At 48.2% G+C, this 25,779-nt stretch overlaps 1 protein-coding gene and 1 long non-coding RNA gene across 6 annotated transcripts in view; both read right to left on the bottom strand.

The window, feature by feature from the left end:
- Positions 1-25,779, bottom strand: part of LOC144169578 (aquaporin-7-like) — a 128,289-nt gene that overhangs the window by 73,294 nt on the left and 29,216 nt on the right. The window lies entirely within an intron of this gene.
- LOC144169577 (uncharacterized) lies at positions 19,930-22,150 on the bottom strand. Its single transcript, XR_013322470.1, has 2 exons — positions 21,814-22,150; positions 19,930-21,380 (listed from the first exon to the last, which is right to left on the bottom strand). It is a non-coding gene; the product is annotated as an uncharacterized LOC144169577 (long non-coding RNA).

Genomic DNA, 25,779 nt, shown 5'->3' with positions numbered 1-25,779 from the left:
TTAAAGTGCAGAGAACTTTGGGCCGCGCCTTGTCGTCGTAGCTCGCTCGCTGACCCAAGTAGAGCCGGCGTTCCGTCGTAGACGCTGTCGTCGCGGCGCAACCCATGCGCGTTCGAAAATCGTGAACCACTGGCGCTTGTCATACATCTCCCCGTTGTTTAGCGCACATAAAACTGTAGGTACATCTGAGGCAAAATATACGCAATTAACCGGCAGCGCCCGCGTTCACTTAGTTAGGAACGCTCGTTGGGCTGGTTTTTTACTATAGTAAGCGAAAAAAAGTGGCAGTGCAACGCCAGGACGTGCGGGAGGAAAAGCAAGCACACAAAGAACAGAACTCCCGCTGGCGCAGTAAACTCTATGGCCGCAGTTTCAGCCAGGGGGCGCGCGAGCACTGCGAAGGCGTTACATTTGAATTGCATTGGGTGGTGGCAGTGAGCGGATAGCGCCTATGGCCCATTATGGCGAATCACTGGTCTGCACTTCCGATGTGTACCTTGGGTTACCACGCTCGGCAATTCCTCAGAGCGTAACAGAGATTAGCAATGCGCTGTTGATAGAAAAGACACGTTCTGTTCTAATACCATCTTTAATTCTCGAAAGCCACTATTTGCGGACCGAGCGGAAGAACGCGGGTTCGATTCGTAGCCACGACGGCGGCTTTTCGGGGGGAGGCGAACCGCAAGAACGCCCGCGCTTTTAGATTTCGGCGTATACGTTAAAGATCACCAAACGGTTAAAATTAATCCGAGGCCCACCAGTATGGCGCACTACGGCGTAATAAAACAGCCAAAAATAGGAAAAACAAAGTTAGTTTCTCGGGGGCACTTAAGTCTGCTTGTGTATACTCTAAGCCTGGCTATACTTATTAACAACTTCTGTGTTGCTACATCGTATTTGCGTGTCTTCGCTTTCGTTTCTTTGGTTTTGGCGCGAATTACTCGGGTCCAAATCCAATCGGACCACTCGTGTTTTTTTTTTTTTGTTGTTGTTTATTATGTATACAGAAGTGGCCACTTTCTTGACCGGGCAACAATAGCTACTACGGCAACAGCGACAGTCTTTCTAAGAATGGGCAACTTAAGGTTTTGGCCTTAAAAAGCTGCTTGCACGGAATATTGTACTCCAACGTTCCGAACTAAATTGCGCTAGAGGTCTGTCGACGTGTCCACGCGCTCATAACAGCGTTGTCGTGAAGTTCGTTGGCGTAACTTCTAAAAACACAACAGCCTGCGCATCCAGGTTGGGAAAATTCTTCAAAGCGGAACGCAGAGACAGCAAGACGCGTACACCTCTTAGCCCAGACATGTGGGCCGAGGGGTATTGTTTTAGAAAGCCGTCTGCCAAAAATGGTGCTGTGGTATAGGTGGTAGGGAGCCTACAAGACGGCGGAGGCGCGCGCGATGTAGGCTCCCTATCCCTATAGTGGGCGGTGTTGCACGGGCTATAAAATGGTAGTGTGGCGTACGGCTGCATCGTAACTTCTAGTTAGGTTCAATACGGCTGCACTAAAGCTTGCTTCACCCTGGCTTGTGGCTATAAATATTCATTAAGCATGTACCATTTTATTGAACCCGCTTCATTAGAGATGCCTTTATACACAGTTTCAAAACAATGCTCCTCCCGTTGGGCTCATCGACGTTTTTTGAGCGTTACCTTGTAGAGCGCATTGCTCAAAATGGTCACTGAAATAAATTAGTACTGGACTTGCCTTACATGCTCAGTTAATTTCAGTTAAAAAGAACGAATGACCCCTACACTTCTATGTACGTAATATAGCCAATGTATAATTCGCACCCGCTGAGCGACCCTCTTAATATCTTCTACCCCCCTTTTTGTGTTCCCTTTCCCCCCCGCGAACGTTGTCCCCTTGAATCGTGCAAGCGTTCCTCTGAGAGGTGTCCCTTATCGAGCAGCGCTCGTAATGACAAGGTGCGGACAGCTGCCTGCACGGGCACTCAGAGATCAGGAAGTGCTTTGCCAAATGTGTTCGGTTATGCGGGGTCTTGCAATCGGCGGAGGCGCGACGGTTGTTTATCTTGACGGCGTTCCAGCCGGCATCAACAGCTAGCTCTTACAAACAGGTCTTTCGGGCAGAGATGCGCCTCTGCTTCGCGTAAATCGTGTGCGTGTGTGTGAGTGCTTGCTTGCGCGTGTGTATGTCACTCCGCCGTTTCCTGTTGTCTCGCAAGCTGCGTTATACGTGCTGCAATGCGATCCGCCTCGCTTCCCCGCAGCCTTTTCTTGGCTCTCGAGGAACTCTCCTCACGCAGGCAAGTTCTTGCAAGACAAGCGGAAATGCGAATAACGGTTATGACAGTGTCACTTGTTTGTTTGTCGCGACGACAAGTTGCGGACCATTCGCTGCGCCACGCGCTGTGACGAAATGCCTGCCGAGACAGCCAGCGTAATTAGACCCGCGCTAATTCGCACATCCTCGCGTCAGGATGCGACGGCTCCAGCTGCCAACTGTGGTTAACAGCCCTGAATTGTTTCGCTTGCTTCTTTAAGACGTCAAGTGTTCTTGTATCCGAGCAAGGCACAGCTTAACGGTATGACTTTCGAAAGGACGAAATTCTTTGCACTTTTAATTATTTTCTTACAAAACGGGGAGAAGCACAACCAAACTGGGGGACCTCCTGGAAGAAAAAATGGCCGCGTATCTGCTCCTTTCGTTGCAAATGTCGCCGAAAGACGATAGTCGACTGGCGCTTTTGCCAAGTAAAGGCCTCCCTTCGCTTTCTCGCTCACCTCTCATGCTGTTCCTTTCCCCTCTCGTTTCTCCCAAGATAACACGCTAGAGGTTTGCTCAAGTCAAGTTAAATTTACCGCGCTGTATAATGCTCCAAGTCGGGTGTGTCGATGCCAGCTCTGCCGTACGGCGGAGACGCGCGTGAATTGAGGCACCCTATTGCAACATTTGTAAAACCACGATGCCCTACCTGCACGCGCGATCCCATCTAGTGGAACCTTTCGTTGCTATTGCCGTTTGATTTCTTAAATTCCGCCAGGAGGTACGCTGGCAATACAAGGCGACGGTTTTCTGCCTTTCATGGAGTATTTCATTTGCTATCGCAAAAACCAAGCATCCCTACATTTTTTAATAAAGTAACACTGCAAATAGCACTTATGTATTGATTTTCTGCCTTATATTTGCGTTATGTCTTGTTCTTGTTCAAAAATGTTGACATGTAGGAACATTGCCACCGGAGTTAGACGTTTAGATTTGGCTGTGAGTATATAAGACTATTGCGCAGAATTTACTTAACTTTGGCCGGGTGGCTGAATCGGGTCACAGCGTGAAGCTCCAAACATTATAGAGTGTGTGCGCTGCCCGGATAACACCGTCTCCACAGACCCATCAGCTATAAAATCAGGGTTTCTTTCTTTCTTTTCTGATGTCTTTGCGGGAGATTCGCTCGAGGTAGATGAAAGACACATGGTAGCACAACTATGTTCCGCTTCAAATTCCCTACCTCAGGTTCCACAAAGCATACACTCCCAAATACTGAAGGACGTAACCTGTTCCGAGCTATACGACATTTTAAGAGAAATGAAAACCGGATCGGCGCCTGGTCCGGACGGTTTGCCAACGGAATTCTACAAGCGTTGCTGGGCAGAATTAGGCTCTTCCTTAGTGCAACTTATAAATTCAATCCTAGCAGATCAGCGGCTTCCAAACTCGTTTAAGAGAGGCCGTCTAATCTTACTTTTGAAAGAAGGAAAAGACCCCTCTCTCCCGAGTTCTTACAGGCCAATAACAGTTTTGAATTCGGACTACAAGATTTTAACTTCCCTTTTGGTATCCAGATTTAAAGCCCTTTGGCCGGACCTCCTCTCACTCCAACAGGTTGGCTCGGTCCCATACAGAAATATTTTTTCGGCACTTAGCCTAACCCGAGACATACTAGCCTATACGCACCAAACTGGTATTGCAGGCCTGTGTGTCTCTTTAGACCAAAAACAAGCATTTGATCGGGTCAATCATTCATACTTGCTTGCCATATTTCAGGCATATGGGTTTCCCTCTGAATTTGTTCAGCTTCTCCGAGAATTGTATGATAATTTATCCAGTGACCTGGTCATTAATGGTGTGGTGCAGGGTGAAATTGCAATTCATAGAGGTGTCAGACAAGGATGCCCCTTGTCGCCGCTTGTGTTTGTCTTGTGTCTAGACCCCTTCATCAGAAAACTCGTTGATAACCCCAAAATTAGGGGTCTCCCCTTGCCCGGACAAGGCTCGGTTAAAGTGTCTGCGTACGCAGATGACGTCACTATTTTTATCCGGGACACTGATAGCCTCACGGCTGTTTTAGGGGACTTCAAGTCTTATGCTCGACTTTCAGGTGCCGAGTTAAATGCCACAAAAAGTGCTATTCTCCCTCTGGGAAACGCTACACTCGCCCCCATTCATAACTTAAAAATAGTTCGAGACCTGATGATTCTCGGCGTCAAATTTACCGAAGAAGGTGTTTCTCCAGACATGTGGCCCGCGTTAGTTGAGGATATTCAAAAGATAGTTGCCCGGGCTAGGTCTTTCAACTTCTCTTTTTCGGAGAAATCGTATCTGATTAAATGCGTTTTTCTTGCTAAATTCTTTTTTGTCTCCAGGATTATGCTGCCTCCCAATCCTGTTACGCTCAAAGTGTCCCGCGACATTTTTTCTTTCTTTTGGGATGGAAGCACGGAGCGTTTAGCGAGAGATGCCCTGCGCCTCCCACGCCGCTCTGGGGGTTATGGTCTCCCTTGCATCGACCTCATGAGCCAGTTGTTGGCCCTTAGAGTCGCCTCTTCACTTCTCAGTGACGTAGAAGCTCAGGGCAGACCTTTGATCCTGTACTTTCTCGGTCCCTCTAGACGGGTTCTTTGTCCAACTATGGCCAGAAACCTGCACCCCAGTGCAGCTTTCCCGTCAAGACTGTTCAAGGCCGTCATTACTTTAGCAAAGGAAATTCGTGCACTGGATGCTGATCTCGATTTTGTGAATGAACAACCTGCCAGGCTGTGTGAAAAAATAGTTACTGCGAGGTCGGGCAGACGTGTGGATCCACCAGATTTCCCCTGGTTACGGCTGACTTCAGGTAGGCTACCAGAGGACGCCAAAAACATCCAGTGGCAAAAAGCGTGGCGAATTCTTCCCACAAAAGATAGATTATTTCGCTGGGGAGTAACACAGAACTCTTCCTGTCCCAACTGCGGTCAACCAGAATCCACGGCTCACACGTTCTCAAGCTGCACTGTTGCGCGTTGCTTTTGGCGCATCATACACCGTGCCGCTCCAAGTTTGGGGCTTGCACGGTATCAACTGAGAGAACAGTGCCCTGGCACTCCCCTTGGCAAACTATTCGTAGTGATTGGCGATTATATAGTATGGCGTAATCGCTGCAGGGCTGTAGCACAGAATCACAGGCTTCGTATGCAGTGGCCCTTGCTTTCCTTCTTCAGACAACACTTCGTGACCTTTTTGGAAGGCGAGTTGGCCCTTTTGGGTGAGGAAGAGTTTTTGCGACATTGGTCTACCCGGTTTATTGAGGTTTCAAACAAAAGGGTTATTATTCATGCCAGTTTTCCAGACCTGTGTCCTTAGGGATTTTCGTTGTAACAATTGATCTTGGTGTTAGAATTGAGTGTTAGTGCGCTACAGTACCCGTTGTGACATAAAACCAACCCTGTTTTGTATATTGCTGCATTCTTGAAGCGAATGTTTTTGTATCGTGGTTTTCCTCGCATGTTAATCTTTTGGTTGTAAGCAACTCTAAATTGTTTGTATGTTAATCTTTTGTCTACAATCAACTTGAAACTGTTTATGTGTTTCTGTAAGTGTCTGTAACTGGCAGCTTTCGCGCTCTATTAGTTTTGTAGCGACAGGCGCTGCACTTGTTTAATTGTTTCTGGTTGTTACGTTGTATCATTGATACCAGGATTTTTTGATAATAAATTTATCCTTTCAAGACAGACAGACAGACAGACAGACAGACAGACAGACAGACAGGCAGACAGACAGACCAAAATTTCTGCGTTTAAGTAGCCCAAGAAAGACTATCGTCTTTAAAATGCTCATCCACAATCTAACTAACGATTGGCCGGGACAAGTCATAAACGTAAATGCAAACGCAACCATCAGTGCCTGAAGGCTGAGGAGAAGTTTCCCTTCTCCATAATTGCTTCAAATGACTTTAGTATAGTTTGCTTAAAAGCTTTAAGTTTAGTCCCATAAAGATTACCTAATAAGGATGCAAGAAGGTGAACGGTGATGGTACTCGCAGCCCCGAGCATGGAGCTGGTTCACAGCGGAAAAGTGTGCGTTTAAAATATTCACCCACTCCCTCAAGTGAGAAGAAACCAAATCTCTGTTTTTATCATCCGACTTCTTGTCCCTTTTCTTCTTTTTCATCTGAACAATGCTCTTTTACAAGAACTGACCTGGTTTCTCCACGCCAAATAACACACGCTCGAGTCGCTTAAGACGGACAGTGGGGAACTTGCGGGCTGTCACGGCTTAATTGATCGTCCACTTGACTACACGCGTTCGCGTTTGTCAACATAATAGCCCGTTTGCAGCTGCTCGCGGAGCGTAGGTCACACAAATGCAGCTCTTTACAAGCTTTAAGCTCTCTCTCTCTCTCTCTCTCTCTCTCTCTCTCTCTCTCTCTCTCTCTCTCTCTCTCTCTCTCTCTCTCTCTCTCTCTCTCTCTCTCTCTCTCTCTCTCGTTAGTAACCTTTATCAATTTAGGGTTTCTCACGAGTGTTTATAAATGTCAATATATTATTTCTTGTTGCCTGCCTGTAGAAGACTTCACTACTCCGGAAAGCAGAATGCGTTGGCCTCTGAGTCTCGGTGAGTTTCCGTCACTGCGAGTTTCGACCACTGACTTGTCGTTTCGATCTATCTCTTGGATTTGTTTCCACGAACACATTGTTCTACGTTCTCTGCTGCCGTCTCAGGGGCAGTCCCCCTAGTGTGCGACTTGACAACCTGAAATAAAAAATTGATACTCTTAACTACGCTGTTCGCGTGCACGGTTTCAGATGAATTAGGAGACTGCCTAGAAATAAATAGTTGGAAGCTAACGGGAACAAAATATTACAAGCTGCAAACGCATATTTTACAAGAGCAGAATAGGAAACAGCGCGCCGTATGGTGAACGGTCCTTCACCCGAAGCTACTAAAGGGAAACTGGATAAACGGAATAAAGAGATTACTTTGACGCACATCGCTTAGCAGAGTAAATATGAATTTTAACTAACTTTATCATAGACTAAGGGAACACGTTTCTGTTTTCTTCTTTTTTTTTGTTCTTCATTTTTTGTCCGTGTGTTCTTATAACTAACGCGCCCTATAGAGAGCATATGCCTGCAAACTGCTTCCCTAACGCTGTCTGTCTTGCGGCTGAATCGCATACCCTATGCCACGCCAATCACCTGTTCACTAACCTACAAAGCCGCTACTCGGTTATGGATTTCAATTGATAACTTTGGGTCTTGGCGCACCGGCTTAGCCGGTATCCTTTGAATGGAAGGTCTGGGCGTTCCTCCCTCTACTGCGCTTTTTTTCCCGAGCTAAATCAGGTCTGCATCTCTTGGTAGATTGGCATTTCTTGATCTGTTGGAGCTAGAAAGAGGTGTCATCGGCAGTACATATACATCACCCAAAGCAAGAAGTCATAAGACCTGCTTTCAATTCGAAGGTGACTCTTTAGCCCGCATCGCGTTTGGGGTTCACGTTGGTGCCACCAGCCTCATGCTAGCCGCTGCCAACGTAGTCGAGTCCTATCTAGAAAAAAAACAGGCTGAAAAATTTTTTCTTCCCCAATTTCTTGGCAAGGCCATTTTCTTAGCCATATATTCACGCATATAGGGCATTCACCCCATCGTCTTTTCTTTTTTAAAGATTATTCATACCAGGGAGCAGTTGTGTTGTCTGTTTCACGCAACAGTAAGGCAGGCTCTGATATGGCCTGCTTTTCTGTCTGGGGTGACGCCGCCTCTCTGCCGCCGTTGCCGCTTTGCTGCATGCGCCGCGAGCGCGCAACCGACCAGCTGCACTTTCGAGCAGCGCGCTTGCGGCGTGGGCAGCAGAATCGCTTATCCATCTTGACTGTGACGAAAATATCGCATAGTTCCAGGCTATGTCAGCTGCGGGCCCCCGCACGCGAGAGGGAAAAGCTCAGGCTTTGGTTTCAACACAAAGGTTTCAAACATCCACGCGCATGCAGCGCTGGGCATGCGTTCTTCGCGCGGAAATGTGTGCGGCATTTCGCGCTTGCTTGGAAAGCCAGAGAGACGCTTCCCTCTTGCTCTGCAGAAGAACCACTGGACGAGTATAACTGCAGAGATGTTCCTCTGCAAGGTGCGCCACATAAGCTTGCAGAGCGGAGAAACTAACATTCTGCCTTCGATTATGATCTGCCACGTTCCTTAAAAGTACTCGCTTCCACGGCTCAGGAACGACCTATTTACAATGCCGGCATGCGGCTTTGTGGATGTCAGCTTAGTAGACCAGCACTATGAATTCGGGCGCAGTATTCGACATTTCAGGCTTTTCTTTACACACTTCCGAAATTTATTTGCGCTGCGGATTACGATCGCCCGGGCACGCCCAAACAAAAAAGTAAGACGCTTTCGTCTGAAGAAGGCCGCGATCGAGTACGAACCAAAGGTCAAGGGTCATGTGAAAGGATGCTCAGCGCCGACCGAGGCCGAGCGCACCCCAGCGACCCCCCAGAAGCCCGCCGTCGTAGACACTTGACTCCTAGGGGACGGGGTATGACGTTCCTCCCGCACGGAGAGTCGTCCTTTGTTCGTTCGTTAGGCCCATCGTGTGTGGGATAACCACCCTTGTTTCGCAGTACTCGCTAGCTATTGTTCGTTTGTGACCGCATCTCGTGTGTGTTAACGTAAAGGTCTAACCTTGCCGCTCGAGCGCCTGCAAGTTCACCCGCAAAAATCCAGCCTCGCTGCTCTTTCTTTCTTTCCTTTCTTCTTTCTTTCTTTTTTTTTTCTTTTTTTCTTCATTCATTCCTTCTTTCTTTCTTCCTTCCTTCTTCCTTCGTATTTTCGTTTCTCTTTCTGCCTTTCCTTCTTCCTTTCTTTCTCTCCTCCCTTCCCTTCTTTCTTGCTTTCCTTATTTATTTCTTTACTCTTTCTTTCCTTCCTTCCTTCCTTCTTTCTTTCTTTCTTCCTTTCTTCTCCCGCGCCTCCGCCGACCTCTCTGAACCCTGCTCGCGCGTGTTACGGTGGCAATTTGACTTTCTGATCTCAGCCGTGGAGTAAGTTGCATTCCTTGCACGGGGAGCGAGCACGCCGTTTCACGCAACGTTGTTTCACGTTCTCGGCCCTCGCTCCAGCGGTGTCGCCCTTAATGAAGTCAAACGGGTGGGCGACTTTGACAGCGTCTGAGAGAAGTGATACGCTTGTTTACGGCTACCGCGCGTATTCGACCGCGCGTAAAACTAACCGCAGTTCCCCCCCCCCCCCCCCTTTTTTTTTTGTGTGTGTTTCAGCCGCAAACGACGTTCGTCGAGAAGCAGGATTCTTTTCCGATTTCGTTCATATTCCGCCCTTATGCACACCTCCGCGCGCGCGCAGTTCACGCTTAGACGGACAGTCGAAAAATCGCGCTCTTTCTCGCAGATCGTAGCCACGTGCGTTCCCTGCCCCCCCCCCCCCCCCCCCCTTACCGAGATGCAAATCTCTGCCCTCACTAAAAAATGATTTAGGAGTAAAATCCAAACGATGAAAATAAGAGAGACAGAGAGGGACGTTGGAAGCCGGTGAGTTCAAGGAGCTGCGGTCGCAAGAAGACCTTGCCCTAGAAACATCACTCAACCGCAGAGCAGTGGCTGCAGTACCGTCCGGTCCCCCCTCTCGAATCGAACCTGGCCGGCTCTCTGGTCAGGCAGGGAGAGTTGGAAGTGGCTCTGAGTGGGGGAGGGGGTGATTGCGAGAGGGCACCTTTTTAGGCCGCCCTGTACTCATCGACCTTCCCAACTTTCCGGTGCTGCAGTACACCCAGGGCTAGGCTTGAAGCAACGGGAAATAGGAAGAGGATAAAGAAAAGACAAACTGGACGGGGCAAGCTTTTTACGTCTTTATGAAAGGCAATCAGATCGCAAGAACAAAGAAGAAAGCGCCCGGGAGAAATGTGGCGCTGCCGAGGGTGTGAGAATGACGGAAAAGATTGATTGGGGGCTGGTGGTTCGACCCCCTTCGTCGAGAGCGTGAAACCGGCCGCCACTTGACGCGCTCGCCGAGTTTGACGGCAATATTTCCGCTGACGGCTGAAGTTTAAGCGATGGGGACACGCCCGATAGCCCTTCATAATGTCGATAACTGCACGCGTATTCTTTTAGCGCGGTCGCACTATGCAGAGCACGCGGAAATTCTTTTTGTGTGCATTTATTTGTGCGCGTGTGTCACTGAACCAGAGCGGCGAATATTCGGTTCTGTAGCATGCGATTACGGCATGTTATTTTTTGTGCACGATCTAACGACAGGTTAGGTTATTTGTAGGTATATTTTAATTGAAACGAACTGTACCATCTTCGCGTTCTCCATTTTTTATTGAAAGAAGGAAGGAAGTTCTTACACTCCTACAAAATTTATGCCCGTACATTAATTGAAGAATTTGCTGTTACAATTTCTCTCCAAATTACTGTGTTAATGAATAACCATAGTCACTAAAAGACCACAAAAATAAGTTTCGAAAAAAAAATCATATTTTGGGGGTGTAACACGCCGAAGCTACACGTGGGTTACGAGGCGCGCCGTACTGGAAAGCTCCGGATTAATTTTGACCACCTTGGGATCTAACGTACGCCAAAATCTCGACACAGAGGCGTTATCGCTTTTCACCTGCCTCTGGAAAGCACCCACCGTGACCGGGATCGAGCCCTCGTGTTAGGGTGCTAAAAAATAGAACCTTACTATTGCGGATGAGTAATCTTTGCAGCGACTCCGCGTTGCTTGTGTTGTTGTTCGTTTCTTTTTGTTTATTCTCTTTGCGCAGAATCGTCATCTTCATTTATTTACCCTTAAGGGCCCCTGACGGGGGTGCTTGATTCCAAACGCTTCGCTGCACAGAGCACCCACGTGACGTGTGATGTCACTGCGCGCGCTATTCTTTTGAGCGCCTGCTAACAGGAGCCCACCGTTCAGGCTCTGTGGCCTTGATGTAGAGTACTGAGTACTGGCGCTGAAGGCTTTGGTTCTGAGCCCCAGCAGGTTTATCCCTTAGTTTTTCTTTTTCATTGACTAACTTCTTTTTTCTAATTTTTTTTCTACACTCAAGTGTACGGGTTGTTTTTGTTAATAATAGTGATTCGGTATGTTTTAGGTCGCTTTAGGTTAGGGGCGCAGCCAATGACGACGTTTAATTACCGTTTTGTGTCCCGTAAACAGACATGTCACGTGGGTGCTCTGTGCGGCAAAGCGTTTGGAAATACGCTGGCGGGATGTTACATAAAGGGGGGGGGGGGTTCGAACAAAGCATACACAAAGGCATTTGCCGACCAATAACACAAAGCAAAATAGAATTCGAAAAGTGGGATTGCAGTGCAACAATAATAATACAACTGGTTACACAATTAATAACCAATGCCTGAAGAATGTCTAAGTAGTTTTACAGCACAAAAAAAGCACAACTGATTACACAACTAATATACATACATTACGACGGTACGGTTTCGATATGGGTTTCAAGTAATGCCTTAAACTTTAAAGGGTGGCGTTCGTTGACTATTAGATTTGGAAGCCGATTCCAATCATCACTCGTTAATGAAAGGAATAATTTGTTAAAAGGGTTTGTCGAACCTTTTAAATTTTGAACACTCAAGTAATTGAAAAGACGGCGTAAACTTCGACTTGGTGGAAGAAGCAGGGAGCCATGTAAATCAGAAAAAATGAAATACAGTTTGTGAAACAGGCAGGGGCGTGTTATCTTTCGTCTAAAATCCAAGGAGTTAAGGCACAGCGCCAACTTTATATTAGTAATACTTGTGATCAATATTAGTAATACTTGTAATCGACACAGTGCTCTCTAGTGTGGCAATACATCATGAAAAGTGTTCTCCACAGTCGCGCTACGGGCAGATATGGCTGAGGCTGTTGCCTGGTGGGCAGGAACTGGCGTGGTCGTAATTTCTGAAATGTGTCACATACAGACTGCTTAGCTCACATTTCCAGTAATCAGCTGTCGTAAAAAGATTGTGAAGATTGTGGCTGGACATGCACCGGGATGTCTTGTGTGTCGACCACGGCATCACGACAGTTATCAAGGAATGACCCAGTTAGCGCGCAGCATTCCTGCACCTCTTTTATGCGTAAGTGCAACAAAATCAGTTCGTTTTGTGGGGGTTCTTGGCTCACACATGGGTTAATTTCTTTTCTCGCATTTATCGCTTGGTCGCATCCTGTGCACGACAATATTATAACCGTCATTTCAGCACGTGTTTCTCTCCTAGGAAAGAGCAAATAAAAATGTGTACAAAACCGCAGCAACCTGCTCCCGTAATTTTAGCCCGGCTGCAGCTGTTGCTTCTTGTTTCTAAAGTTTGTTCCCGCAACGTTTCCAAAGACGGTGACTAAAATGACCGCCTCCCCAACGTCGGTGCACACCAGAGTCTTCCTTTTCATATCCGTCCAGGCTTTCGTGCATTTAGCTTTTCGAGCGATGCCACCACGGTCGGCAGTCCTGCCATGCTAGACCGAGCACGAACTTCCACTATGCACCCTCTGGTGGGTATACGACCACGCCTAATTTGTCGCCGCCGCGTTCACGCCAATAGGCGGTGCACATCCTTCATCTGCCACTCCGCATTTGCATGACGCCGGGCTCTTTATGGTCACTGGCTCGTCATTAAGAACTCCCAAAACTGTTAGCGACTGCCCAGCGTAATGTTCTCTTTGTATGTACGGTGGAGCTGCTGCAGGATGCGTGACTCACGTTCACGGATCCGCTTTCGCCCATCACGGGGCCATCCGTCAGGAGTCCGGACAAGAAGCAAGACATGCACGCATGCGCTCTCGCGGCTTCGTGTACAAAAGATGCGCCAGTGTGCATTGTATCACGTGTAGCTACATTAAAAAAACTACGTAAGCGACGGGATGGACCCAACACGCGTTGGGCGCTGCAGGCACTCAGTGGAACAGAATCACTGGGCAAGGAGGAGAGAGAAAGGAGAGAGGGAGAAACAAAGAAAGTAGAGGAGCCGCGTCTCAGGAGGAAAAGCAATCGGACATGAGAGCCGCTGTAATTGTTAGTCTGCCCCTGCCGTGGTTTGCTTCATGTCCCGGTGGGCTAAACGGGTAGCGGGGCTCGCGGGCAGTGTACGCGCGGCGGCAGTGCATACGCGCAACTCAGTATCGCCGATTGAGTTCAGGGTCCCTCTTCTGTCTGCCGCCGCCGATACATAGACGGAGCCGCGCTATCGCGATCCGAATTATGGCGCCTGCGGCGGCCCTCTAAATACCCAGTCTCTACACCACTCACAAGGCTGAACGCGCGAAAACTTTTAGTTTATTTACCTGTACAGGTACCTACACCGCCCTTCCGAGCATTATTGTAGGGGCGGGGGGGGAGGGGGGGGGGGGGGGGAGCGAAGGAATACAATACAGTCGACATATTGATGACAATTGCTGCTAATAGAAGGCTATATGATTGGAACAACAAAGTTAGTTTTGTTGGAAATATTTGACAAAGACAAATATGACGCATGCGCGAGCTCGACAGATGCATAAGCGATGAAGACGGGGACGACTAGGCGAGGCGACAAGATGGCTGTGCACTGCAGGATTCTATGTAAACAGTGTAAATATATTTGCTTTCTATCGACGATGGCCTCCTTCCTTGACTCCCTCGGCGTTCTTCTACGGGTTTATATTGTAGCAAATATGGCATTAAATACAAAACAAAGAAAAAAATAAAGAGTGAAAAGTGCTACTCGTTATACAGAGCAGCAAAAAAGCAGCAGAAACTGCGGAACGCGCCACAAACGTACAGTAACCATCATTTTAACAAAAATATTGTTACGGGACTAAGGTGGACAATGCCTGACTGCTCCTTGAACCAACGACGATGACGACGACGACGACGAAGTGCCTGGCGCGAACCTTGCGCTAGCTCTGTCATGGCCGCACTGTACATAATGTGAATAGATCGCTTCACCCCATCGCATCGTTCGTCTCATCTGTGTCCTGCCACCACGTTACATTTTGGTGGACTGTGCGGTGTCATCCCCATCCTGGCCTCCTCATCGCATCGTCTCGGCCCGGGCGGAATCGTCGAGGAAACGTCGGCTGTGTCGGGCAGCCCCAGCCCACTGCGACGAGCATTCGACCACGCCCCCCGCCGCGTGACACCAGCCCGTGACCAGCCGATGAAGACGAGCCGCTACATGCCGAGACCAAAAGAACAGAAGCCGCGTCCCCAGCCCTCTCGTCCGACGTGGTTCGAGTTCCTCCGACGGTTCGCTTCGGTCTTCAAGACATCGCTTTTGCGGGGCCAGGCACCATCACGTGCATCATCGTCATCGGTGGCGGCAGGCACATCTTCACTCTACCTTGTCATCGCATCGCTCATCTTCATCGCAATCCTCGCGTTGCCTCGGCCACGGCCGGGTCGGTCGTCCTCGAACCGGGGGGTGATGTTACGGGACTAAGGTGGACAATGCCTGACAGCTCCTTGAACCAACGACGATGACGACGACGACGACGAAGTGCCTGGCGCGAACCTTGCGCGAGCTCTGTCATGGCCGCACTGTACAAAATGTGAATAGATCGCTTCACCCCATCGCAACGTTCGTCTCATCTGTGTCCTGCCGCCACGTTACAATATTGCGAAAATTTCTAACAAAAGATGAGGAAGGCGTAGAGACATTTTTATCTGGAATGCTGTTCCACTCGTGCGTAGCCCTTGAAAAGAAAAGGTATATTTGAAGACGTTGATCCTAGGCGCGTGATGGTCAGTACGAGGGGATGCACATAGGTAGGTTGCCTTATACATTGTTCCTTGTCGGTGCCTCTTTCGTTGGTGAATATGTGAATATGTATATTCCCTGGTCAGCCAGCAGAGGCCACTGAAATGCTGTACGAATGTCAACTGATTTCCGGGTGAAGGTATGCTTGTCACACGTGCTCCGCGTGCCTGTTCTAGCGCTTCTATTGGGAGCGTGATGGCACTGCTGGGAGTAAACCACTAAAACGGGCTGTGTACTATGCGACGAAGACAGAATGATGTGACAGCATTGTGCGTGACCACTAAAATCTTTTCTGTTCGAAATTTTTGAAGCGTTATCCGCGGTTTCCATTAAGTTAGTGCCAGGTACAGAAAACGCAACACTCGTGCATTTTACCGAACACTATACAGTAAAAGCTCGTTTATTCGAATCGCAAGGGAAGCCACCTCAGTTCGAATTAATGAAAGTTCAAATTGATGAAAGTGAAAAATAACTACAGTACACTGCGATTTTGGAGCAGTAGGGCATGTAAGCAATTTAATGCTTGAAAAAGACGGTTGTCGCAATCTGCATGTATTTTGTCCTTGAATGCGATAGCCAGCACTTTTTTGTCCAACTAGCTGACAACAGGTAACAAAGCCTAGCCATTAAAACACTAATTACATTTTTTGGTGATTCCTCTCTGGATTCTCGGCTCTAGGTTGCGACAAAATTGAACAGACTGCGAAATAATGTCTGAGTAGTTTTTTTTTCTTTTTCATGGACGATAGTCATGCGCTGAAAAGTGAAGTGTAGTCATGTGATTCAGCGCCCCGTTGTATGTGAGACGTTCATTGGTTTTGCTGCTTGTACATAGTTCATTTGTCGCTTTCACTGTCATTTCCCCTACCTCCCATATTCATTCCTTTCTCTTTCTTCCCTCCCCCCCAGAGGGAAGTAGCAGGCCCAAGATCAGTTTCTCAGGCCGACCTCTTCTTCTTTTCAATAAACATTTACTCTCTCTCTCTCTCTCTCTAGCGAATGTAGCGGAAGGCCTCATCTTTGCCTTGTTCGAAACTGGAGGAGAGACGGGAGGCATTCGATCCGGTCATGCGTTTCTGGCACGCGGCCGCACTGGTGCCTCCTCCGTCCCCTCTTCGGAGTAACTGGCAGCGACAGGTTCTGCGCTCCTGGCATGAGATACCTGTCAGCGCGCCCCACACTATACTGCACTCGAGTATACTTCGACGCAGTCCGCAGTCTTCCGAAACGTCCGCCATAATGGTTTTCGATTGGTTTTACCCGATTTTATATTCTCTCTCCGTTCTTCTGTCGGTTCCCGAGGCGACGCAGCCTCGGCGCAGCCTCGCAGCCTCGCACAGCGGGTCCGTTTCTCTGGTCGTGCACCAGGCGCCAAGCCGCAGGGGCAGGGGCGCGTAGTTCGAATTATTCGTAGCGGAACCCACTCGCGTTCGAATTAAATGGTCTTTCAATTAGATGCGCCCATGGAGCTTCTAATTCTAATTCTATTTAACGAGGTTTCACTGTAAACACCTAAAATAATGAGGCCAGGACGTCAGAATACTAAATAAATAGACACCGAATTTCAGCATTCTGAATAACCACCCGTTAAAAAGGAAGAGGCACATATATATGGAAGAAAAGCTGCAGGAATCAAGCCGATCTGATTTCCAGTAGCGCAGCTGTCTAACCTATAATACAAAACTTCTTCGAGACGACATATATGTCGGTGACTTAGAATATCCGCATAGCGGCATGCAGCGTTGATATATACGTGGCTCTGACGCGCCGTTCCGGCGCATGTCACGTCCCCCTGTCTACTTATTCAGCCCCAGCCCGCACAGTCACAAGGCGGCTGGGTTCCTGTCTTTATGGCTGCAGCGTAATTGCGAAGGGGACTTCACCCGCAGTGCCTCTCCCATTATACGAGCGCTCGCTTCCGGATTTATCCCTTGGTTGCCTCCGTGAGACTGGTTCTCAGCCGACCTATCTGAGAATCGCGGATTGATGGCGCACATAACAATCTGCGCGTCAACCGTTACGAGTGCCGACTACGGTCAGGACTGCGCTATATCTATGCACGGAGGGCCAGAAAGGTTGATGAGAGGTGGAAGGGCGTGATTTGTGACGTGGGCGCCACCGTGTAATTTTGGCGCTTCTTGCCTGTACGTGCCCCTATAGTTCCCGTACCAGGTGCTGATTACTGTTGGGTCTACAGCCAACCAAAGAGGCAATGCTCGGAACGTAGATCTTCATCACCACCTCAGGCAGACCTTTTCGATCGCGGCCAGCGCAAGAAGGGGCATGTAGAGCATAAGGAAGATAGCGAGTCCCAAACGGGAACCTCCACGGCGGAATCGTAAACCACCTATAAATGCGCAAAGGCTTGTAGAGACCGCAAAAAGAAACAACAGTGGGTTGACGGCGAGAATCACTCCAGCACATAGGCGCAGCTTGGAGGACTTATACCAGTGCAGACCGTCGCAAGGACTATACCGCCGACGAAAGCAGCCGCTAGTGGAAGTGCTTCCTGCGACGGGACTGTAGCAAATGTGACACACCGTGACTTCGGGAAATGAAAAAACAATAGACCGCTCCTTTGTACTTATCCCCGCGGCTCGTTCGTGAAAACCCCGCGCGCATTTGAAAAAGATGGCTCCGTAAGTCCGAAATTACGAGGAAAATTAGTGAAACACGCTCGATGGCCACAGCACGCACCGCGTTATGCGTAACAAGCCGACCGCGTGCGGGCACAATCACGTAACTCTCCAAGAGGAAGCGAATCAAGCATCCGAGCGTGACTCCGTGCATACGGTGCACACGGTCTCATCCCGCCGCCGCCTTTGTGACTTAATGCCGCTCCCTCGCTCGTCCTTTTCTTTTTCTTTTGCTCATCCTCCTTCTCTTCCTCTTTGTCTTTTTCAGACGCCTCGTCGCATTTCATAATGCGCAACAGCGGAGCAAGAGTGTGCCTCTCTATTCGCATAGTTCGACGGCGTGGCCGAAATTTCACGGTTACTTTGAGCCCCCAACCTTGAGGCTCACACGCCTTGCGTCAACGCTGGCGTGGCCGGACGAACGCCGACCACGGGGTTTCACGGGTGCCCTGTAATTTCCAGCATCTTGCTTTGCGCCGCAACGGTGCGTGCTGCCCCGTCGAGAGATGGACGTGCAAGCCACTAATGAAACTTATCAGCGAAGATGAGCAACCTGTATACGATGGTTCCAGGCCTCGCTTGGATCATGGTGCCGGACAGGCCTGAGCCGTGTGTGTGCAGCAATTGTTGGCACGCGTGCAGACGCTGATCATTAACGGATACAGCTATAGGCTTGTAGACCAGGCCTTTTCCCTCTTTGAAACTTGAGAAGATTCGAACACACTGTGAGCTGCGTTGCGTGAGCACAATTAGATTACCCTGTCGTATGCCAATTTATTGCGTCCCTAACGCAATCCTGCGATTAAATAATCTGCTCTCAGGATGAAGAAGTGACAAAAATGTGACGCAGTGGCCTAGTGTCGATTTTGAAAGTCGAGTAAGCGTCTAATGACAAAGTCAAGTTAACGTGCTTTGTGTCACAGGCACTGCGCATCCCAGTCCCAAAAGGCCAAGAAAGCATTACTTCGTTTTTTTTTAAAGGACACAGGCTTGCCTGAACGATTGTAGAGACACCGTGTACCATTTTTCATTCGGTCATCTGGTTAGTTTACCTGTTCAGTTTAGGCTTTATTATCACCCATTGTTTTGCTTTTGTAGTTACCTTTAATTTTTATTTTCTTAATCACTCCTCAAGCTTTATTCCCCTTCTTTTCAATACCCTTTCTTTCTCTTTAAATCCTCCTTTCACACTTCCCATGCGTAGGGTAGCCGACCAGACATGTAACCTGGTTAACTTCCCCGCCTTTCATGCACTGTATTATCCTTTCTTCCCAATTGTAATTCATACCGAAATCTTTCTTTCAATGCCTGGAACGGTGCGAAAACGGTTTAGTTCGGGACAACGCAGGGAATGGGGGTTATGCCAACAAAGTAGACGAGTTGTTAATGAAGCTCTGACATCTCATTCGTTTTTAGCTCACTTGGCACAACTTGCACTCCCTAGTTGCTCACAAATGCGATCGAACAAGGAACCATATCCCGCGAAAAGAAATCCGAAGCACGCACACACATTGGAGACGCAAAGTGTCTGGTCTCCATAACACGCCAACCGGATACGCTCTCACAGTGGTCGCAATCGGAACGAACGGAATAGTGTTTCGCACAATGGAAAGCTTCGAGCGCCCGCCGAGCCTGCACGTTTCAAGTTTATAGACGCATGTGTATAACCAGAGTCCTTCAATGCTTTACATTGAAGGACTCTGGTATAACTGTGAACAACGAAGCACTTGCCGGCCAATGTGGCTGCTTTTCTGGAGGAAGCGAAAGCGATAGCACCCATGTGCCCAGATGTCGGCCCATTTTGAAGAAGAAGAAGAAGAGGAAGGTTTATTTTTCAGAAATTTTCATATATACGAGTGCTGCGATTAGCATCTGGATCCACAGCCCCAAGGCTAGTTTTGGATCCATACAAAAAATTTCACATTTTTTTTTTTTCATCCAAGTCAAGAACGAGGAACATATCAGGGGTTCAATACATGTGACAAGGAAGATGTGTTGATACATTACAAAAATAAACGCCAAACTTTGAACACCAGATGGTTTGAATCACCTTCTCACCACCCAGTACGGTAAGCTTATAGCCCAGGCCGCCAATTTGAACTTCAAGGAAACATATACTAATCATTAGAGACCGGAAGTTTAGGCACTAAAAAAACGGGTTTTAGGCGCCTATTGAAGGCGCTCAAAATTGAAATTTAGGCATATATAGGCACTAAGTACTACCATATAGGCATATATAGGCTCGAATAATATTTACCGAGGCGGCGTATTTCAGTGCAATTTTTCGGTTTAGAGTAAACACAGGCTACAAACATCGGTATTTTGAAAATGCAATTTTATTTTCTTCATAAAACACTCAAGGGTGACGATTTCAAGATATCTAGGGTGACGCAACACTGTGCGAAAGGCTGTGGAAGCAGTGGCAAACAAGCACCATCTCCAGGTTTTCGGGCTTGAAGTTGTGCCTTCTGTCAGTCAATATCGTCTTGTACGCAGAGAAAGAACGCTCCACATCCACTGAGGTTAGCGGAGCGTACTTGTACTTTGGCACGTTGGATGTTTTGATTCCATCTGGAATCGCGGTATGTCCGCCGCTCAAAACCTCAGACAGTTCCGTCAGCGTCGAAAATCCGGGATTTCTGTCCAACACAGACTTAAGCTTCTCTATAGCTCTGTCAGCAACCGGTCCCCTGGGAGCACTAGCGAACCTTTCCTGTGCGTCCAAAATCAGCTGAATATTTTCAGTCAGCGTTGTGCCCGAACTTTCAAGTTTCTGTATTGTTGTTGCCAAGAACGTGAAATGGGCACACAAATAGGCCAAGTCACATGCAAGTGTAACATCATGTAGAACCTTCTGGGCCCTTCTCACGGCGACACTCTCATCTTCAGCAAAGCTGCTTACAACAGCCTTGACACCGTTTAAGTGTTGGTTGTAGTATTCCACTGCCGTCAGCCAAGTTCCCCAGCGGGTAACAACAGGCTCCGGTGGAAGAGGTACACCCGGCAGCTGCTCCCTGAAAGCACGAACGCGGGAAGGAGCCTTGAGGAACACCGCCTTCCCTACAGCTATCAGTTCGTTGACCGAACTGAACGACTTTCGTAGCTCTTCACACACCCGATGAATCCCGTGAGCAAGACAAGTGACGTGCAATAGTTCTGGGTAAAAAACCTTGAGAAGTGCACCAGCCTTAAGCATATAAGCTGCTGCATCTGTGTAGAGCAGCAGTACTCGGTCGTCGTGGGCTCCGGAGGGGTACAGAAGCTTCAATGACGAGTTCACGAAGCGGGCGATGGTCTCTCCGCTAGTTTTTTCTAGCTCTTTTGAGCAAACCAGGAAGGGTGTTGTTTTCTCTTCTGCGTCAAGCTTTCCGACTACAAAGTGACCGAGTACTCGTCCGGTGACATCTGTCGTCTCGTCCACAGAAATCCAAATGTGGAATTCACCGATTTCTCTTCTAATTTCTTGTAGCGTCTTCTCGTACAGTGGTCGCAGGTACTCCTTGCGAAGAGTCGACTCTGATGGTACCTTTTGTTTGCAGTACTTTTGCAAGAAATTCTTGAAAGTCTTGTTTTCGATTTTCGCCCAAGGGATGTTAGCAGCGACTAATGCTTCGCACAGGTCAGCGCTGAATTCACTTTTTTTTCCTTGAGCAATACTTTCAGCCAGGAACGATTGTCTTGATGTCGACGGCTGGTTGCGCAGAGCATTGGCTTGATGCAGTGCTGTTCTTTCATGCTGCTGCAAGTGGAACTTTTTTTCACAGGGTACCTGCGCGAAGAAAACAGTAACGAAAACTAAGATATTGCGTAAGGCACGTGAAACGTTGCTAGTGTACTTTTGCTTTTAGTCATGTAGAGTTGTAAACCTGACAATAGCTCAAGGAATGGCGAAGTTGGCCAGCTGCGCAATAGCAGGTAACCGTTTTTAAAATCATGATGCTTATACAACAATCCGACCAACACTGTGCCGGAAATTTTCAATAAGGAAGCCAGTTCCCGAATTAGGTTGCAAACATTGCACAACAATGAATAGCAGTTACCGTAAAAAGTTCTTAAAACGCACATTATTGGCAAGTTCTGAGCATTCAGAATAAATTTAGCGTAAGCACTGTTGGAGGCGTCACGTTTACGGTTGGTCCAGTGTTCACGTCAAGTGCATGATATCGTTAATTAAGATCAAGTGGAAAGTATTGTATTCTCACCTGCTTTCCGCAGGGTTGGCAGAATACTGTTTCTCCGTCGACGGTGTAGCACTGCGATCCACTGGTCCATTGCCGGATAAGGACACTTTTCGGCGTCTTAATCTTCGGCATTCGTCGGCAGGCTTCGGACGGATTACGGAGAGAGCAGAAACGCCAACTACGCTGACGTGCTGGCTGTAGTGATAGGGTCAATAGGTTTTCTCTTAATCTTGCCACAAGCTAGCCTCGCGCTGCCTCTCTAGGGCACGCTCTAGCCTCGCCCGCGTGCAATCTGCGCTGCAATATTCTCGACACCAAACAAATCCGACCTTTTTTTTTTGGGGGGGGGGGGGGGGGGGGGAGGGATTCGCGAGCAATTTGTAATTGTTTTGCATTGTTTAGAAAGGCTTTTCGAAATCCCGTCCGAGGTAAATAAGTGGGAAAGGGTTCAGATTTATTTGCAATTTTTTAAGCAGAAGGAAAGGCGTGAAAGTCAATGTTGCGCATCTTGCCGAGAGAGTAGCTGTGCTTTCCCGCAGTACCGTCCTGGCCTTGAGAGGTAGGGCTTCCATTGGCCGGCTCCCTCGCAGGCTGGCGCTTGCGCGCTATCGTTGGGGGCGCTAGCAGACGACGCGCCGACGGAACCCGCAAGAATCTTTTTATGCCGCTAGCATTCAATAAAAACCCTTAAAAATGCTAAATACAACGTTTTCAATTGCTCTCTTGTTTTCTTCCAAACAAGCCAGTGCGAACCCATTTCCAACGCCAGCGCGCCTCGTCATTTTCATTACTTCATACCCCCATTCACAAACATACTGTTTTCTATACTCGCTGCACGCCGACTGGTTGGGGGACAACGCGTACTCTTTATTTTCACCTTGCATGCCTTGCAGACTAAATTCGACGAGACCATTCCTCAAAACACGTGTTCTCCTGTCTGTGACAAAACAATTTATGCCACTGTTAGCACTGTATTATTGCGCGAACAATATATAGGGCATTTCGGGTAATATTTCCGTCGCTACGCGTCACTCTGTCAAACAGCCAGCGACATAAACCCAAAAACGGTAAAGTGAGATAGCGCTTAGAGATCGCCGGCTGCGTGAGTGACGAGAGCGACGGTGCTAAGAATACTTTAACAGGAGTGCGACTGAGCGGCAGCTGCCTCTGCAGACGTGCCCGTCAGTCACGGGGAGTCTCGGCGGGTCTCTGTGACTCCTGCCACTGATTGCCCGCGTTGTATAATTATCGAGCACGCAGCCAGTTTAGGGTGGCAAACGAGGAAGAAATGAAAAATACTGCGGCTAATGGCGATACTGGCAGACTACAAAAGGAAAGACAGGCAGCCAAAGCCGCTGCTAGAGCGAGAAAACGAGACCGCTGAGATTATTAGAACGCTAAGCATGGTTGGCATAGTGTAGGAAGAAGATGATGATATTTTTGTGGTTATACGCTTTACTGAGTGGGGTGAAAGAAACTCTGCGTGGCGGATGTCTGAAGAGAAAGGAATGAGCATCGGGCGAGGCCTCAAGTTAGCAATGGAGAGAGACAAGATGCTCATGCATTCCCATCAGTCCAACAATAGATTTCCTTTTTTTCCATCGAGATATACGACTGATTGAGGCAAAGTCTGTACTCGACAGCACAAAAAAGGCATTTATAGGCGCTTAAAAGCTTGTATAGGCACGAACCTCAAAATAGGCACGTATAGGCACAATCAACTATTGCTTAAAATGTTCCCCTTCCTTTAGTTCATGCTTATATGTTAAATAGGCTCGATACGGACTGGAATAAAAAATAGGCATTTTGCCTAAAGTTCCGGTCTCTACTAATCATATTCAACCAGTTAGAAATTAAAGATAAGTTTCGTCCGAAATTTTATTCGCAGCCGTAGTTTCCGGCATACCTCATCACAAGTTGATTTCGGTGTGTTAGCGCAGAATTTACCTTGAGGATGACCGTTGCCGTATTAACATCTCTCACCGGCCAATCTCAAGCCGCACAAACGTTTAAGATCGAGTAAAAACAACAGCAACAACGACAAACAGATCACACAGAAAGATTCCCAGATCGCGTTCGCGGCGATAGGTAACGTGGCGTTCTCAATGAGTGTCCACGCGAGCTTTCGCGATCGTCCACGGCGAAGTCCGACAGATTTCCGGGTCAGGGCCCGTCCTCCGCTAGGTGTGGCCGCAAGTGACAGCGGCCGAGGCGACGGCAGACTACGCGTCCAGCCGTGCGCACACGACTCTACGTTCATTTCTTAAAAACTCGTTTTTTTTCTTTATATTTCCCCGAGACAGCGCCTAATTCCTTTTTGCCCCTTTCTTATTCCGCTAAATGCGCGATGTGTCCTTGTTCGTCAGTGCTCGATCCTGTGCCGAGAGGAATTAAAATACGGCTGGCAGCAGGGCGCCTGATCCGCGGACACCCGCTGGCCGTTTCGTGAAGAACAGGAGGTGAAAACAAAAGCGTCCAAAAAACCGATGGAAAATCTTCTGGAAAAGTACCGGTATGCATCGCCTCGCCGGTCGGGCAGGGAATAACGATTGACGGAACAGTACAGTGAATCCCGGGGGTGACGTCTCACAGCCGTGGAAGATGAACAGGCTGAACCCGTAGGAAAGGGGAAGGGGGGGGGGGGGGGGGGGGGGCTTATATTTCTGAAGCAGCCGTCTTACAACTCTCGTAAGGCATCAGTTGAGCGAAAATATGTCAATTTTTTTTAGTCTAACGTAGAATAAACATTAGCATCACGGGGCCTCCTCGATTTAGAGTCCTGGACCGTCCGCGGGCATGCCCGGGACGCACTCCGGCGCTCAATTCTTATATGTATTCCGTCTTCAGGCCGAAAGTAGTCCTCGGACTGTCCGCGGACTGTCCAGGACTGGCAAATTGAGAATTTCACAATTTGCGTTTCCCTGTTTCCGACCGGGAAGACAGGGTAAGTCCGTCGTAATGAGTATGATAGAATATACAAGCGGAATAAGAATTTGGAACGAACTGGACCTGGGGTATATTGCAAGCCATAGAGTTTCATACGAATATATACTAGAGGGAAATCTGTCGCTGCAGTCGCGGGCCACCGTGGGTGGCGCCATTGCCGCTAGCGACGTTCCTCGCCTACTTGGCTTAGCTAGCCATATGGCTTTGTTTATTTGTCTCGAAGCCAAAATCAACCTAAAAGGGTAACATTTTTTCTTGTTCATCGTGCATGAAGCTTCTACATAATCACTGACAAATTATTCTTTTTGTAGGTTCAATTTTATAATAACAAAGCAATTTTGATGAACCTTCTGCAGTAATAGTGACGGTTTTTCGCAGCCAGAGCCAACTTTTCAGCCTGTTCATGAGCCATGTCAAGGACAAGTGGGACGTGCGTGCATCCGGTACATGACGGAACGCTCGCTGAAGCGCGGGCTCCCCTAGACAGTGGTGCCAGATTTCCCTCTAGTGTATATTAGTATGAAACTCTATGACTGCAAGCAGCGTATACTTCCCGCGAAGGACCAGGTTAAGACAGGTGGCGATGTCAATCGCCTCGCCGCCTTCAGCCGTCTGTGACTGCAGGTCAAATACTTTCAAGGGACTATGAGGACAAAATTAAACCTTGTTTATTTTGGACGAATTTGCCTTTGGTAACGTACTCACCTCCATTCCGGCCTCAAAGAGGTTATTTTAACACACAGCAATATTAGATACACCGAAAAACTTCAAATTTCGCGCCAAACAACCGCAAATAGGGGGAAAGCCTAAAACAGAGTTGTCAGAATACCAGTGACTAAAGCATTGCTCTGCCAAACCCAAGAACGCGGGTTCAATCCCGACCGCGGCGGCCGCTTTTTTGATGGAGACGAAAAAGGAAAAAAAAAAAAAGCCGTGTGTTGAGGCTTTGTTCCGCGTTAAAAATTTCCAGGTGGTTGAAGTTAATTTGGAGCCCTCCACTGCGGCATGTCTCATAGTTTTTGCACGTAAAACCTCCAAATT

Source organism: Haemaphysalis longicornis, unplaced genomic scaffold (genome assembly GCF_048455015.1).
Source record: "Haemaphysalis longicornis isolate Haplotype H1 unplaced genomic scaffold, Haemaphysalis longicornis Haplotype H1 scaffold_2, whole genome shotgun sequence".
Lineage (NCBI taxonomy): Eukaryota > Metazoa > Arthropoda > Arachnida > Ixodida > Ixodidae > Haemaphysalis > Haemaphysalis longicornis.
This window is presented reverse-complemented; position numbering and strand designations above follow the sequence as displayed.